Source organism: Acanthisitta chloris, unplaced genomic scaffold (genome assembly GCF_000695815.1).
Source record: "Acanthisitta chloris isolate BGI_N310 unplaced genomic scaffold, ASM69581v1 scaffold2571, whole genome shotgun sequence".
Taxonomy (NCBI): Eukaryota; Metazoa; Chordata; class Aves; order Passeriformes; family Acanthisittidae; genus Acanthisitta; species Acanthisitta chloris.
Window position 1 is genome coordinate 53648 of NW_008657568.1, and position 14224 is coordinate 67871.

Below are 14224 nucleotides of genomic sequence, written 5' to 3' on the forward strand. Positions count from 1 at the left end.
GCATCTTCAACTCTCAAATGCAACACTATGGAAAGGACAGACTCAGATTCTTCTAAGGGACACATGGTGAAGGATAAAAGGCACAAGTTGCACAAGCAAAATGAGATCAGTGAATTCTCAGAACAGGATGCAGAGACAGTAAAATCTGTTGGGACTAGATGATCTGTAAGGTCCATTCCAGCTCCTAAAATTCTATGATTCTATGATCTCCATCCTTAAAGATTTTCAGAATTCAACTGGACAAGCCTTCTAGACATCTGATCTAACTTAGAAATCAGCCCAGCTTTGAGGTGGAAGTGGGACTGCAGGATCTTCACAGCACATTCCCAACCTAGTTTGTTGGTGATCTTTTTCTCAGTCATCATGATGGCCAAGGAGATAGTTAATGTGTTTAAAACATAATACAGGCACCAACATCTTGATGGATACACTGCCAAGATGCTGTGCAAGGTGTGAAAGGGTAGGGAACTGCAGCTTTTATCTTAATTAAATAAAAGCTTTGATGTTGGCAAGAATGTTCCATAACTGCAGAGTCACTGAGAGAAAAAAACACTATTAGTCTTGTTTGCAAAATACCCTTTAGAAAAGCCATTTGCTTTTTAACATATATGTGTGTGTGATAAAAATGTCAAAGCTTCTTGTGTTCTTTGGTGAGTTTTTGGGCCAAAAGATGAAGAAACAAGAAGAAAAGGGATAAACAATGTGGGTTCCTCTGCCTGGGTTATGGTTCCTCAGGCAAACAGTGCTCAAACAGGCTGTGAGAACATAAGGACTCAGAGCAACCTACACTAACTGCCAGAAGAATCACTTTTATTTCCTAAAGGAATATCTGGAGGCATTACTATAAAATTCTCAGTACTACAGTCTGCCTGATCAAATGAGCAAGGGACAAAACTCACTGATTTTATTCCATTCTCCCTAGAAGGCTGTGATACTTCTGCTGTTGGTTATAACTTAGGAATCATAAAAGGAACATCAATATGATGCAACTGATTAACGCAGAGAGTAAAATTTCTGAAACAGTCATTGCTTCTAACTTCAACTCAGACAAGAAGCATAATTTTATTTCACTGTTCCCCTCTTACATCATAGATATACAGCAAAAACAGAACTATGAGGGAGGTTGCAGAAAATGTGCTGCACAAGCTAATGACTAAATATTACTTCCAAGTTACCTTATGATTTCCTGAGGCTGGTGCCACTGTGTTTTATTAATGCTACACAGCAGTTGAAAACAAACAGTTTTAAATTAATCTTCACTATATTAGGCTTTCATTTGTGATGGCTAACCCTCATTCTGATTCCCCCTATCCATCACCCTTCCTGAATGTCTTTTCACCTCTGGCAACTGCTACCCTGATTTACAGAAAACAAACCTGTTAAATTTCTGACCTTGCACACTAAGGAAATCCCCAGCACTTAATCCTCCTTCAAGCCTTGCCCATACTAGTTATTAAATTTCAACTCCTGCCTTCACTCTTGGCTAATTGGCAAGCCCAATTAGCCTGCTTGGCCACTATACACCAGGGAAAAGACTTGCCAGGCAGTGTAAGAGCACCAGCACACTCGATGCTGGAGCTGGATTTGGCATCAGGAAACAGCTTGCAAAGTGAGTAAGGTGAGATAATCAAAGCTGTATTTTGATAGGAACCACTCAGATTGGATGAGAGAAGGTGTCAGAGAGAGACCTGCTGGGAAACAGAAGCAGGGTTTAGCAAGGAAATGAGAGGGAAGATATGGACAGATGGAGAATGTGAACAGGAATTGAACTGAGCCCCCAATCCATGCTGTACAAAATGCAAGAAGCTCTGAAGGAGAGCCAAAAGGCTTCCTCTGTAGCTTCATACACAGGGAGAAATTTCAGGCTCTACACCAAAGTTTCACAGAGATATCTAATCCATATCTAGTGCCACTACTTCACTCCTTGTGACTTATATTTGGAGTTTCTAAATGGTTGACTTAGGCATGGCAGCAGTTATGCAAACTGACCAGTGTTAGTTCCTGTGTCATATCTTCATTCTAAATCGTGCTGCTTTGGGCTGAAGAAGAGTTAACTTTCTTCCCAGTGGCTAGTATGGAGCTATGTTTTGGATTTGTGCAGGGCACAGGGTTGATAATGCAGAGATTTTTTTGTTAATGTTGAGCAGAGCTTACCCAGAGCCAAGGCCTTTGCTTCTTCCCACACTGTCACACTGGTGAGGGAGTTGGGAGTGCATGGGAGACTGGGAGGAGACACAGCTGGGACAGGTGACCCAACCTGACCAAAGGGATATTCCATACCATAGCACATCATGCTCAGGGTATAAGGTGGGAGGAAGAAGGAGGAAGGGGGGACATCTGGAGTGATGATGTTTGTCTTCCCAAGGAACCATTATGAGTGATGGTCTCTGCTCTCCTGGAGGTGCTGAACACCTCCTGCCCATGGGATGCAGGGAGTTAATTCCTTGTTTTGCTTTGCTTGTGTGTGAAGCTTTTACTTTCTCTTTTAAACTGTCTTTATCTCAACCCATGAGTTTTTACCCTCCCAATTCTCTCCTCCATCCTGCAGGAGTGGGAGTGAGCTGGGGGTTCTTGGCTGCTGCCTGGGGTCAAACCACAACTGGAAGCAGTTACTATGCCATTATGGATTCCACACCCTGAGCTGAATATTACGGGATGTAAATCACTTCTCTGAGTTTCTGAAAAACTTTACCACATGTTCAGGTCTTTCTTGGTAGCAAAACTAGAAACTGTTTGGAGAAACTGAACTGACAAGATAAGCTCAAAGGAAAAACTCAGTCTCTCCAGGTGAGAACTGACAGGATAGGTTCTGAAAATCTGAATAGGTGTCAGCAGAGCCAACCTTGTTCTGTAATAAGAGATTCAGTAATAAGGTTCTGTAATAAGGTTCAGTAATAAGAGGTCTGTCTGCACTATGACACCCATCTGTCAGCAACCATTCAGATTTGCTGGAAGGAACCAGAAACTAGTGGAAAGACTTTTAAAATGACATTTCAGTGAATTAAATGAAAGTTATTTTAAATTTATATTTTTTTAAAATTAGTTTTAATTGAGCTTTGGCACATAGAAATCTATTTATAAACTTAACTTTTAACTGAATCATAGATTTTGTTGTGCTGAATTGATAAAAGGGAAGTGGTACATAAGGAAACAATCCACTCTTTTGAGAGAAAAAACAGGAAATATGAACATGGAAGACTCAGGAGACAGGTTTTTTCAAAAGATCATGGGATTCACCTGTCCAAAAGAACTCTCAGACATCTAGAATTGTCTTTTGTAGTCAATGGAGAAATGTGTGGGATGAAACACATTCTAAAGTAAACCAAAAATAGATTAACTGCCATTTCCTTGGGATATTTCTGCTGGGAGATTATAACAGGGATCTCCAGTGACCAGGTCAGGTGGGATTTTTCACCAATATCTAATGTTAAACATGTGGTTTCCAATCCTTCATACCTTAACTAGGAGCATATCAGCCAAGGAAGACAACTGGGCTCTAAGCTTCTAAAGAGAGATGGAAAGAGGAAAGTAAAATGGGGAATAAATGCCACTTCAGGTAAGGGACAGAAGGAACAAGACAAGTGGGGTTTAGGCTATTTGATTATGAACCTGTTTCCTCTGTCTCAGCTTCCTATCTTTGAAAGTAAGACTGTATCACTGTGGTCGCTCAGATTATAGAAAGGATTCTATATGATCTGAGTGGTTGATTTTACTCAAGTAGCCTGTGCCAAATGCTTTATCAATACAAATGGAGAGCAATGATGTGCATGATACTATGTAAGAAAAGCCATGAATACTAAAGAAAGCTGTGTTTAATTTTAGAATTCAATTTTTAAACATAATGCTATTACTCATAGAGCTCAAGCTATTCTTGGCTTGCAAAGGAAATCAATCATGTAGGCTATCTATCCCTTTAAGTTATTCCCAATATTCAGATACAACACAGTTTCACTAAAATACATCGATTCTAAGGCATCTGTGCTATTGCAGTTATAAAGTTCTTATCTACTAAACATCCCAGGCCACAAATTGAGACAAACCATTTCATGCCTCCACTGGATGCAAACAGTGCTTAATGTCTGTCCTATTTGCAGTCATGTTTAACACAAAGACTCTTATATTGTCCAGCTTTGGTCTTCTTTCTAGATCAACACAGCCAGTTCATTCAGCCCCCAAATCCATGTCTTGTCTAAATCTTGCATCCTTTCTCTTTGGCTCAACTTTGTAATGTCTCAGACTCTCTAACTCTAATAACTAACTAAGTGATACAGAGCTGAATTTCATGTAGGATTATTGCTGAAGTCTCACCAGACACTGAGTAGGGCAAAACAACTACAATTTGTATCTTACACATGCACAAGTTGTCAGTATTTCCTAAAGAAATGGTGAGACACTGGCACAGGTTGCCCAGGGATGTGGTGGCTGCCCCAACCCTGGGGGTGGCCAACCAGGCTGGATGAGCCTTGAGCAACTTGATCCAGTGAGGAGGTGTCCCTGCCCAGGGCAGGGGGTTGGGACTGGATGATCTGGAAGGTCCATTCCAACCCTTAAATTCTATGATTCTATGAAAGAATACCACTCTCTGTCATGCAAGCATTTCATATTTTTATGTCATATTGTCTGAACTTTTCCTATCAGACTGGAACATTTTCACTGCTGATATTGCCTAATCATACATATTTCTGGGGGGTTTTTTTCCTCATTTTTACCCTTATCATTACTGAAATTTTGGAACACTGCTCTGAATTGCAATTCTGCTTTCCAAAGTAACTGTGTTTCCTATATTGACCTGAAAATGCTATTTAAGTGCTTTCTCCATACTTTAAATTGCAATTGAATTATTAAAGAGCAAAGCCTGTGACAAGCCCTTGTTTGACCCACTTAAAACTGCTTTCCAGTTTGACACTGACCCATGTGACCTAAGATATCTACTTGCAGCTGGCAGATGGAAAGTAAACTTCCATTTAAAAACCACAATTGAAAACAATTAGCTTATCAATAAATAATGTTGTGCTAGAGTAAGAAAGTCAAGAAGCACAGTAGAAGGACCAGTTTTCTCAATATTTCATGCTAAAATTTGATCTTACAGCATCAATATGCAAACCCATATGCTTACACATAATTTAATACATCACTGTAAGCAGCTATTTATCTTAAGAGATTATTTTTAATATGAAATCATTAACTCAGCAATGCCTGAAGAGAAGGATTTTGAGGATCAGAACCAAGGTAAAGTAAGTTCTAACATAGCAAGCCACATTAATTTAAAAAAAACCCAAACCAACAAACTGCTAGATGTCATTAGTCCATATTGCAATTTCAAACACCGAGAGCACAGGAGGATCTGGCCTAGCCAGAATTTCTACAGATGAGAAGTAAAACTTCATAGAATCATAGAATTTAAGGGTTGGAATGGAGCTTAGAGATGATCCAGCCCCAAGCCCTGCCCTGGGCAGGGACACCTCCCACCAGAGCAGGTTGCTCAAGGCTCATCCAACCTGGCTGTGAACACTGCCAGGGTTGGGGCAGCCACAGCCTCCCTGGGCACCCTGGGACAGGGTCTCACCACTCTCACAGGGAAAGCTTCTTTCTAATATCTAACCTAAACTTCCCCTCCTTCAGTTTGAATCCAAATGCATTGATGTGGTTTAAAGGAGCATCCTAGAGGCTTCATAGGGAGAGGAAAGGTAACCATTCACACAGTGGAGAATGAAGAGGTGCATAGAACATATTTTTACTGTTCTGAATATTTTGTTGCATTTAATTATATCTGATTATAATCACAGAATCATCAAGACTGGAGAAGACCTCTAAGATCATCCAGTCCAACCATTAATCTGTCACTGCTGGAACTTCTAAACCCTAAACCAGATCCTCCAGCACCAGATCCAGATGTCTCTTAAACACTTCCAGGGATGGAGACTCCACCACCTTTCTGGGCAATATTCCAGTGCCTGAACATCCTAACAGGGAAAACATTTTTCCTAACATCTAATCTGAATGTCAATTTCTGGATGCACTGAGGTTCTAGTCTGTTTTAGCAGTCTTCATATAGGTCATATGAGCTATCATGGGTTTCTACCAGTCTTGGATCACTGCCAAGAGACATTAAATCATATTTGGCTGATCAGTGCAAAATTTTACAAATGTAAAAATATTTTAATAAAATGATGGGGGAAAGTGTTGGATTTAAGGCTTGCATTTTGTTGTGACATGGATTACTTTGACAGGAACAAACTGTTTTACTCTAGCTATTGCACATTGTTACAGTTTGCAGGGGAGGTTTTCATGCAGACAAACTAGCTTTCTTCTGGAGAAAACTCAATAAGAAACCCTGTCCTAAGTGTTTCTCAAACAAGCTCAAATCCCAGTAGGGAAAACCAGTCCAAAGCAATGATTCCTTTTGGAAAACAACAACACAGTATACTTGCAGATAATTTAGCACCAGCTAATTTGATCTGTTGTTGTGTGTTTACCGTAGCAAACAACTTGCTAACAAAGCACAGGCAGCACTTTCTTCCTAGGGAACATTTTACAGCCATTGGTTCTCTGTGCCTTTTGGAGAATGTACATTCATCTCCTCAGTACAATTTTCTGAGTTTCAGCCACAGCTGCTCATAAAAGTGTAGATAGAATAAAATGCAGGAAGCCAAACTTATCAGCAGAACATGTGAAAGAAATTCTGGTTTGATTTCAGTCAGATAATTACACTAGTAGAAATTTTACCCTCCTGCTACATAGCCACACTATCAACAGCAATCTGTGGCTTGATAGGAGTAAGATCTGAAGAAAACCAGAGCTGAAGTAGGCCAAAATTTGCCCATGGGTATGTGCCCTTCTGTCATTCTTCTATGCCTTCTTGGTTCTGCTGTATACATTTATACACTGTATTTATTACTTTAAAATAGGGAACATATTTAGCTAGTTCCACACCCCAAACTCAAAGCATTTCTAAAACAGCTAACCATCAAACCAAGTCAACTGGAAATGAGCATAAAGGTAGTATTGCACCTTCATTTTTTTTTGTCTTTATGGAAGATAAAAGGCAGAGATGGGATTTGAGGGCAGGAATGGGGTTTTTTTAATGTGTATCTGATATCTGGCTTAAGAGGAAGAGGGATAAGCTGGCAGCAGGTGAGAAAAGGCCCATGTGACATAAGACCTAGGCTTGTTGTCAGCTCTACCATAAATCTCAAGCTTTATAAAAGGTAGTTAAAGAAAAAGAGTGAACACTATAATAATTTTCTATTATTCATGAATGTCCCTTGGTTGAATAGAGAAGGTGTGAAACCAACAAATATAAAAGTATCAGGCAGGAAAGACTGACCCAGTTAAATGTACTTTAGAAAAATAATGTTTAGATGGCATGTTGACCGAATGTGGGGGATTCATTCTCTTTTGAAGACCTGACAGATGGAAAAAAAAGATGCCTCATTTCTGTCTAATAAATGTTATTCTGAAAGATTTCAAATACAGCACAGGAAACAATGAGGCTCAGGGGAGACCTTCTCACCCTCTGCAACTCCCTGCCAGGAGGTTGGAGTCAGGTGGGGGTTGGTCTCTTCTCCCAGGCAACCAGCAGCAGGACAAGAGGGCACAGACTCAAGCTCTGCCAGGGGAGGGTTAGATTGGATGTTAGGAAGAGATTTTTTGCAGAGAGAGTGCTCAGGCATTGGAATGTGCTGCCCAGGGAGGTGGTGGATTCCCCATCCCTGGAGGTTTTCAAGCTGAGACTGGATGTGGCACTTAGTGCCATGGGCTAGTGACCACGGGAGGGGTGGACTTGATGATCTTGGAGGTCTTTTCCAACCTGGTTGATTCTATGATTCTATGAAACAGCAGCTCGAACAGAGCTCTAAATGGTGAATAATTCACACTATTAGTGTAAAAATAATCTTAAATCTAGGTAAAATCACATGGTTAAAGAAGACAGAAAAGTCTTCTTTTACTATTTGCACAGGAATAAGATAGTCAAGAATTGTTTCTAGATGTGAGATTATCTTTTCAACTCAGTTCCCAGTGAATTTTGTTGAACTACATGAAAAAGGTGAGTGACAATATTTAGGCACAAAAGGAAGTCAGGGGGTACATCAATGCTTCTCTGGATTGCTGGCCTGAATCCAATCTCAAGACAAGATCCCCTGTCCAGAACAAATGAACAATCCTCACTCAGACCTTGCTTCTTGCTAGTGACTTAGCCTATTGTGAAGTGTATTAATGCAGTGTCAGGGAGACCTGCACAAGTAGCTCACAAACTTCATGCCAACCACATGGGTCACGCCAATCATGCTCCTCCCAGACTGTTGTTCAAGACTGGTGTATGCAGGGCTGAAAGGAAGAACCAGTTGCCACCAGTGCCTGGAGAATTTTCATTAAGCCACAGCTCAAAGATGTCATCTAGAAGCAAAGTTAAAAAATACTTTGCACTTAAAATTCTGATGCTACCAAAGATGGTTCCTGACTCAACACCCATCTGTACTTAAACCCAAATAGCAGCTGTTTCTGCAAGAGGTAATGGCTCCTTTATATTGAAATATACTTTTTACAGAAAACAAAATGTTCTTCCCTTTTTCTGGACTGAATCATGGGACTGAAATGGAAAATTAAAGTCACTGAATTAAGACTTTTGCAGTTACAACTATGTGACCACTTAAGTCTCAGACCACAAAACACTTCTGAAAATTTTACAGCAACTACAAGAACTACTAGAAAGTAGCAACTCCTTGTAGATGGAATTAAGCTTAGAGAAAAAGAAACCAAGGGAAACATCAATGTCCTGTGCTCCAGCCATAGAAGAATTATGTTACCTGAAATTCTGGCATGACAGTAAGAAATGAACCTAATCCCACTTCTGAGAAGGTAAGCAAACAGAAATATCCAACCTCAAACCAGGCTATTATCCCTCCTCTTTCTCTCCATCACCCAAGCAGAACATTCCTTGCAGAGCTACAAGTTTGATGATCAGCTTAGTCTCAAATAAACAAGCAAAACCTCATGGATATGATATATTGAATATTTCAGTTCCACTGGGAGCAACTACCTATTTTCCCCTTCTTCAGTGCCCAGATGTCCAGCACAGCTGACACTGCAAAGGTCAGTTGTAGATTCCCCAGCCCTGGAAGTGCTGAAGGGAAGGTTAGATGGGGATTGAAGCAACTTGGTCTAGTGGAAGGTGTCCCTATCCATGGCAGGGGAGCTTGGAACTAGATGACCTTTAAAGTCCCTTCCAACCTGAACCATTCTATGACTCTATGATACTGTGAAATCTGGAATCTCTGCCTTCAATTCTAAAGCTGAAAACTTCAAAGTACCATTGAAGTTAAGATATATATGTTAATCTGCTTTTAAAGCCTTCTAAAGAAATTTACACTCTTAAAATCAGTATAAAATCAATTCTGCTCTTATTACAGCAATAGCTAAAGCCCTGCATTTCTTACCTAAATAAAGACACATTTGGAGAGGATTTTGCTTGAAACAATTATCTTTTTTTTTTAACTACAGTATAAAGATTTGAACTATATTTGCCTTGCAAGAATGGCAAATCACATCAGATACAAGTCTCAAGGAAAGTCTCTCTTAGCTCTCTTAATAAACAGATTGATAGAATTTACTCTAAGTGTTAAAGCTTAAATATACAGTACCTACCCTGAGGCTGACAGGCTGTTGACAGATGTGTCTTTGCATTAGTTTCACGAAAACAAACACTTCTGCTGAGTCTAGGCACTACTTAGCTGTAGATGTTTTATGTGTGACAGGTCTAGTGCAAGATCTTCTGCAATTTGCTTCAGTTTAGTTGAACAGGCATTTTGCATCCAAAGGCAACAGGAAGACAACTTCCATCTTTGATTACACATATGCAATGTGTACAAGTGCCAAAGATGACTGTGACTGGCATGTGACTTGATTCTGCGATGCACTAGTGCAGCTATTTCTTTATTAAACTAGACAGGGACTCACAATATTTTTGTTGCTGCTGAATGGGCGAATTTCAATCTCCACTTCTAAATTGCACTAACTGAACTAATGAGGACTAGAGGGAATGGACATAAACTGAGTCAGGGGAGATTCAGATGAGATGTAAGGAAAAATGTGTTCACTGTTAGGGTGCTCAGGTACTGGAATAGATTGCCCAGGGAGGTGGTGGAGTCACCATCCCTGGAGGTGTTTAAGAGGTGTCTGGATCTAGCGCTGGAGGATATGGTTTAGAGGTTACAGCAATGACAGATTAATTCATAGAATCATAGAATCAGCCAGGTTGGAAAAGACCTCCAAGATCATCGAGTCCAACCCTACCGTGGTCACTAGCCCATGGCACTAAGTGCCACATCCAGTCTCACCTTGAAAACCTCCAGGGATGGGGAATCCACCACCTCCCTGGGCAGCACATTCCAATGCCTGAGCACTCTCTCTGGAAAAAATCTCTTCCTAATCTCCAACCTAACCCTCCCCTGGCAGAGCTTGAGTCTGTGCCCTCTTGTCCTGCTGCTGGTTGCCTGGGAGAAGAGACCAACCCCCACCTGACTCCAGCCTCCTGTCAGGGAGTTGCAGAGGGTGAGAAGGTCTCCCCTGAGCCTCCTCTTCTCCAGGTTAAGAGAGCCTGGAGCTCTCTTAGACCTTATTCTAACACTTCCTTCTGCTTTCATGGAAACCACTCCCATGGCAATTCATTTCATGGAAACCTACCATGTTGGACTGCTGGACAAGTTTATCAAAGTCATTGCCACTGTGAGCTCCAGAGGCACAAAGCTCACAAAACAGCAGAATGAGGTACCTCTGCAAAATGTCAATTCCAAATCTGTGGCTTTCACAACCTTTTTTGGTGCTGACAAACTACAGTTTCCAATTTTTTCTTGACTCAGCTACAACTGATTGCTAATATACATCACAGAAATAGACAGCACATATGAACTATGAAAGGGAAGGAAAAGTAAGCAATACTATTCCTTTGGATTAATAGGATGACACCATCTATGTTCATCCAGGTGTTCATATAGAGGCAATGGCTATGATAGACAAGCAAGTGAAAATGTTATGTAAACACATAACTGGTCTGAAAATTAAATGTGCCATCACTCAAAGCAATGTCATCTGGATCCTTATTATTATGTGATTAGTGACCAGGTTACTTTTCAGCCTTTCATTTACACAAGATTAACTAAAACATTGCAATAATTTATATTGAAAGCAGCAGTTCTAAAGCATACAGAGATAATTCAATCATCTTAGTCATAGTCTCCATAATCTCTTGAAATGTTGTAAAAACAACACTTTTCACTGGAAGAGCTGAAGGACATTTGATGAAGGACAAGGTATCACTTCACTGCAAACCTTAGAAAGAGACAAATATTATTCTTACCCATTTACTGCCAGTGATTGCATAAAGATCAACTGGTTTGCTCAACTGTCATAAAAAAATGCCTGTGAATCACATACATGAACACCCTTTTCACCTGCAATGCTTATGAATGCAGGCAAAGACATAACCCTGAAACATGAACTATTAAAAAAGTGATAGGATATTCATCCATGCAAAAAAATATTCATATACACATTCCATTTCCCTAAGCTAGTGAAAGTTCACTCTTTGATTTTAATTTCATTCTTTCAGGTTCAGCCCTAGTAAGTTATCTTTTCCAGAGTGAGCTGTTTTGTGAGATTTTCTGTACTGAACTTCACTCTTTTGCATGACATAACTGATCCCTTCTACCTTTCCCTTTTGATAACGAGGAAATTCAGAACTCTTCAGTCAGGAGACACAAAAGTGCACACAGAGAATTAACAAAGACTTTAGCTGTTGTGGGCACTGTACAAAGAAAGAATGAAAAAACCAGTCTCAGTGCCAAAACTATTTTTCAATCGAGGAAGTGTCTTACTTTCACACTGAGCAGGATAATCCAAAACTGATCCTGTATTTAAACTCAAGAATAACAACAATATGTGGCTTTAAGGACAGAGTTGTCAGTTGAAAGAAATGTCAACAAGGTTCACACTTTGCCAACAGTGACACTGCAGTATACTAACTTTCAGGAAGAACTTTTGAGTGTGATCAAAGTTGCAAAAGAAGAAATCAATGTCCAGTCTTTCCTGTGCTTCCAAGATGATACAGTCCTAAAACCATGTCATAAACAAACAGACATGCTGAAGGGAATACCATAAGTCTCGTGGAATCATTTCGATCTTACACTGCAAGTTCCTCCTTCATAACATGTGTAATCGAGGACCAAAACTGATAGAGAAACTGCAAAAGCAATTTATGGCCTATTTCCAGGTGCTGGTGGGGTGACTATGATGAGGTCATTCTGCAGCCATCACTCTAAATATGTCCATTTTTTTGAGGTCGTATGTCTTTTCCTCCTTAAAACTTCATACACCTGACTCCAGTATCAGCCAACTGAACCATACAACTAACAAAACTCTATCAGAGTCTAACAAGCTTGATGCTTGACATCAAAACTCAAGGCAGCCACGAGGGTCATGGCAGGTTTAAGGAGCAGCTTCCTCACCATGTGTTGCATGGCACAGTTAGTGCAGTCCCTTTTACACTCATGAAGGTTTTATACTCTCCTTACACTTGTCTACTTGCACCTCATGCTCCATAAGAATGTGCCCCTCACTTACTTAGTCTGTAACTACTGTAAGATGTGGGATATTTGTTGCTTCATGGCTGCATAATAGTGAGAAAAACATAACTCATTTCTGTCCACTTATTTAGTCTGTAACTACTGTGAGATGTGGGATATTTACTGCTTCATGGATGCATAGTAGTGAGAAAAACATAACTCATTTCTGTTTGGGCTCAAGGTGAGACAGTCAAAAACATGACAGAAACAATGGTGTACAAGCTCTTTGTTCCCATGTCTCATTAATGAATCCTGTATGTGTGCAAACCTCAAGGCCTTTAAAGAATCAGCTGTTTATAGAATTTATCATCCATCACACAAAGCATAGATTTCATATCAAATATATATCTATCTATGAAATAAATGAATGGAATAACTTGTCCTCAGAAAGTTTCACTATACTGACAGTTATTTTACAGTGTTATAGCTACTCTCCAACACTGAGTAGAGCTCAACACTTCCTCACAATCCATGAGCAACGTTCTTCAAGATGCTGTTACAAATTCTGTACATGAAACTTTAGTGCTTGTGCTACAGTTTCCCCCACTGTGCTTATCCTGTATTAGGGAATGATGTTTAGATGGATTGCCAATGCCATGACTACAGTTTTCCCTTCAAACTTCCAAGTATTGTTTTCCAAGCAGCAACAGCACGGGAAGCATTTAATATCTGCACAAACATGTGATGCTGAAAAATTGCTTACAGTGGGAGTCTTGGAGGGTATAAGCACATCAATCTGCATTTGAAAGCCACCACAAATTATCAAACACAGAGAACAAACCCTCTTTCTCCTACCCAGTCTGTACTAATCACTCATCTGTATTCACAGATAACTGAACATAAAAGATAGAGAAGAGCTTCAATGCAACTCTTCCAGAGTCAGTAAAATACTGACCCAGCAACTGACAGAAGGGAATGGACTTGGACAAAAGGACAGCCAAGAACATGTGAAATTATAAAATAGATTTTTTTCTTTTTTTTTGGCCAAGACTTATTCCTCTTATTCATAAACAATGGCCTGATTCCCAAATATGAAATCTTACTTGTCAAGGAAATGAAAAATTTTGATCCTAATGATGTTAACCTTCTCTGCTCCCATAATAAACAGCCCTCAACACTTGCACAACTTCTTGATAACCCTCCTGATTTGAAATAAACAAAGAACAAATGGATTTGTGATATGAGACCTTTTGGTCTGGGAGAGATAAAAGATGTACACATTGGGACACAAGATTATCCACAGAAACACAAATGGCTAAGAAACCTCATGAGGGTCAAAAAGGACAACTAACTCAGGCAATTACAAATCTGGTGTTATCTGACTCCCAGAAGGCACATGCAGCAATTTCAAGGTAAATGCACTACAGACTGTGCCTCAAGAGCTGGTGCTGTATGATTAGAAACACAAGCTTTTAATTTTCTGAAGAATTGGGAGTATCTCCTATATTGACAATTAATTGCCATGGAAAACACAAAGTGCCTTCTAAATTCTGAACATGAATCTGTGTTACTTCCTGAATCTTAGTTAGACTGAAATACGGATTCCTTGATTTCCAGGCAAAGCAGTGAAGGAAATAAGCATTGCTTTAGACAGCAGATATTCC

The 14224-nt window shown here is 39.9% G+C and overlaps 1 protein-coding gene across 1 annotated transcript in view; it reads right to left on the reverse strand.

The window, feature by feature from the left end:
- Window positions 1-14224, reverse strand: part of PCLO (piccolo presynaptic cytomatrix protein) — a gene marked incomplete at its 5' end in the record, with an annotated part of 72116 nt that overhangs the window by 46151 nt on the left and 11741 nt on the right. The window lies entirely within an intron of this gene.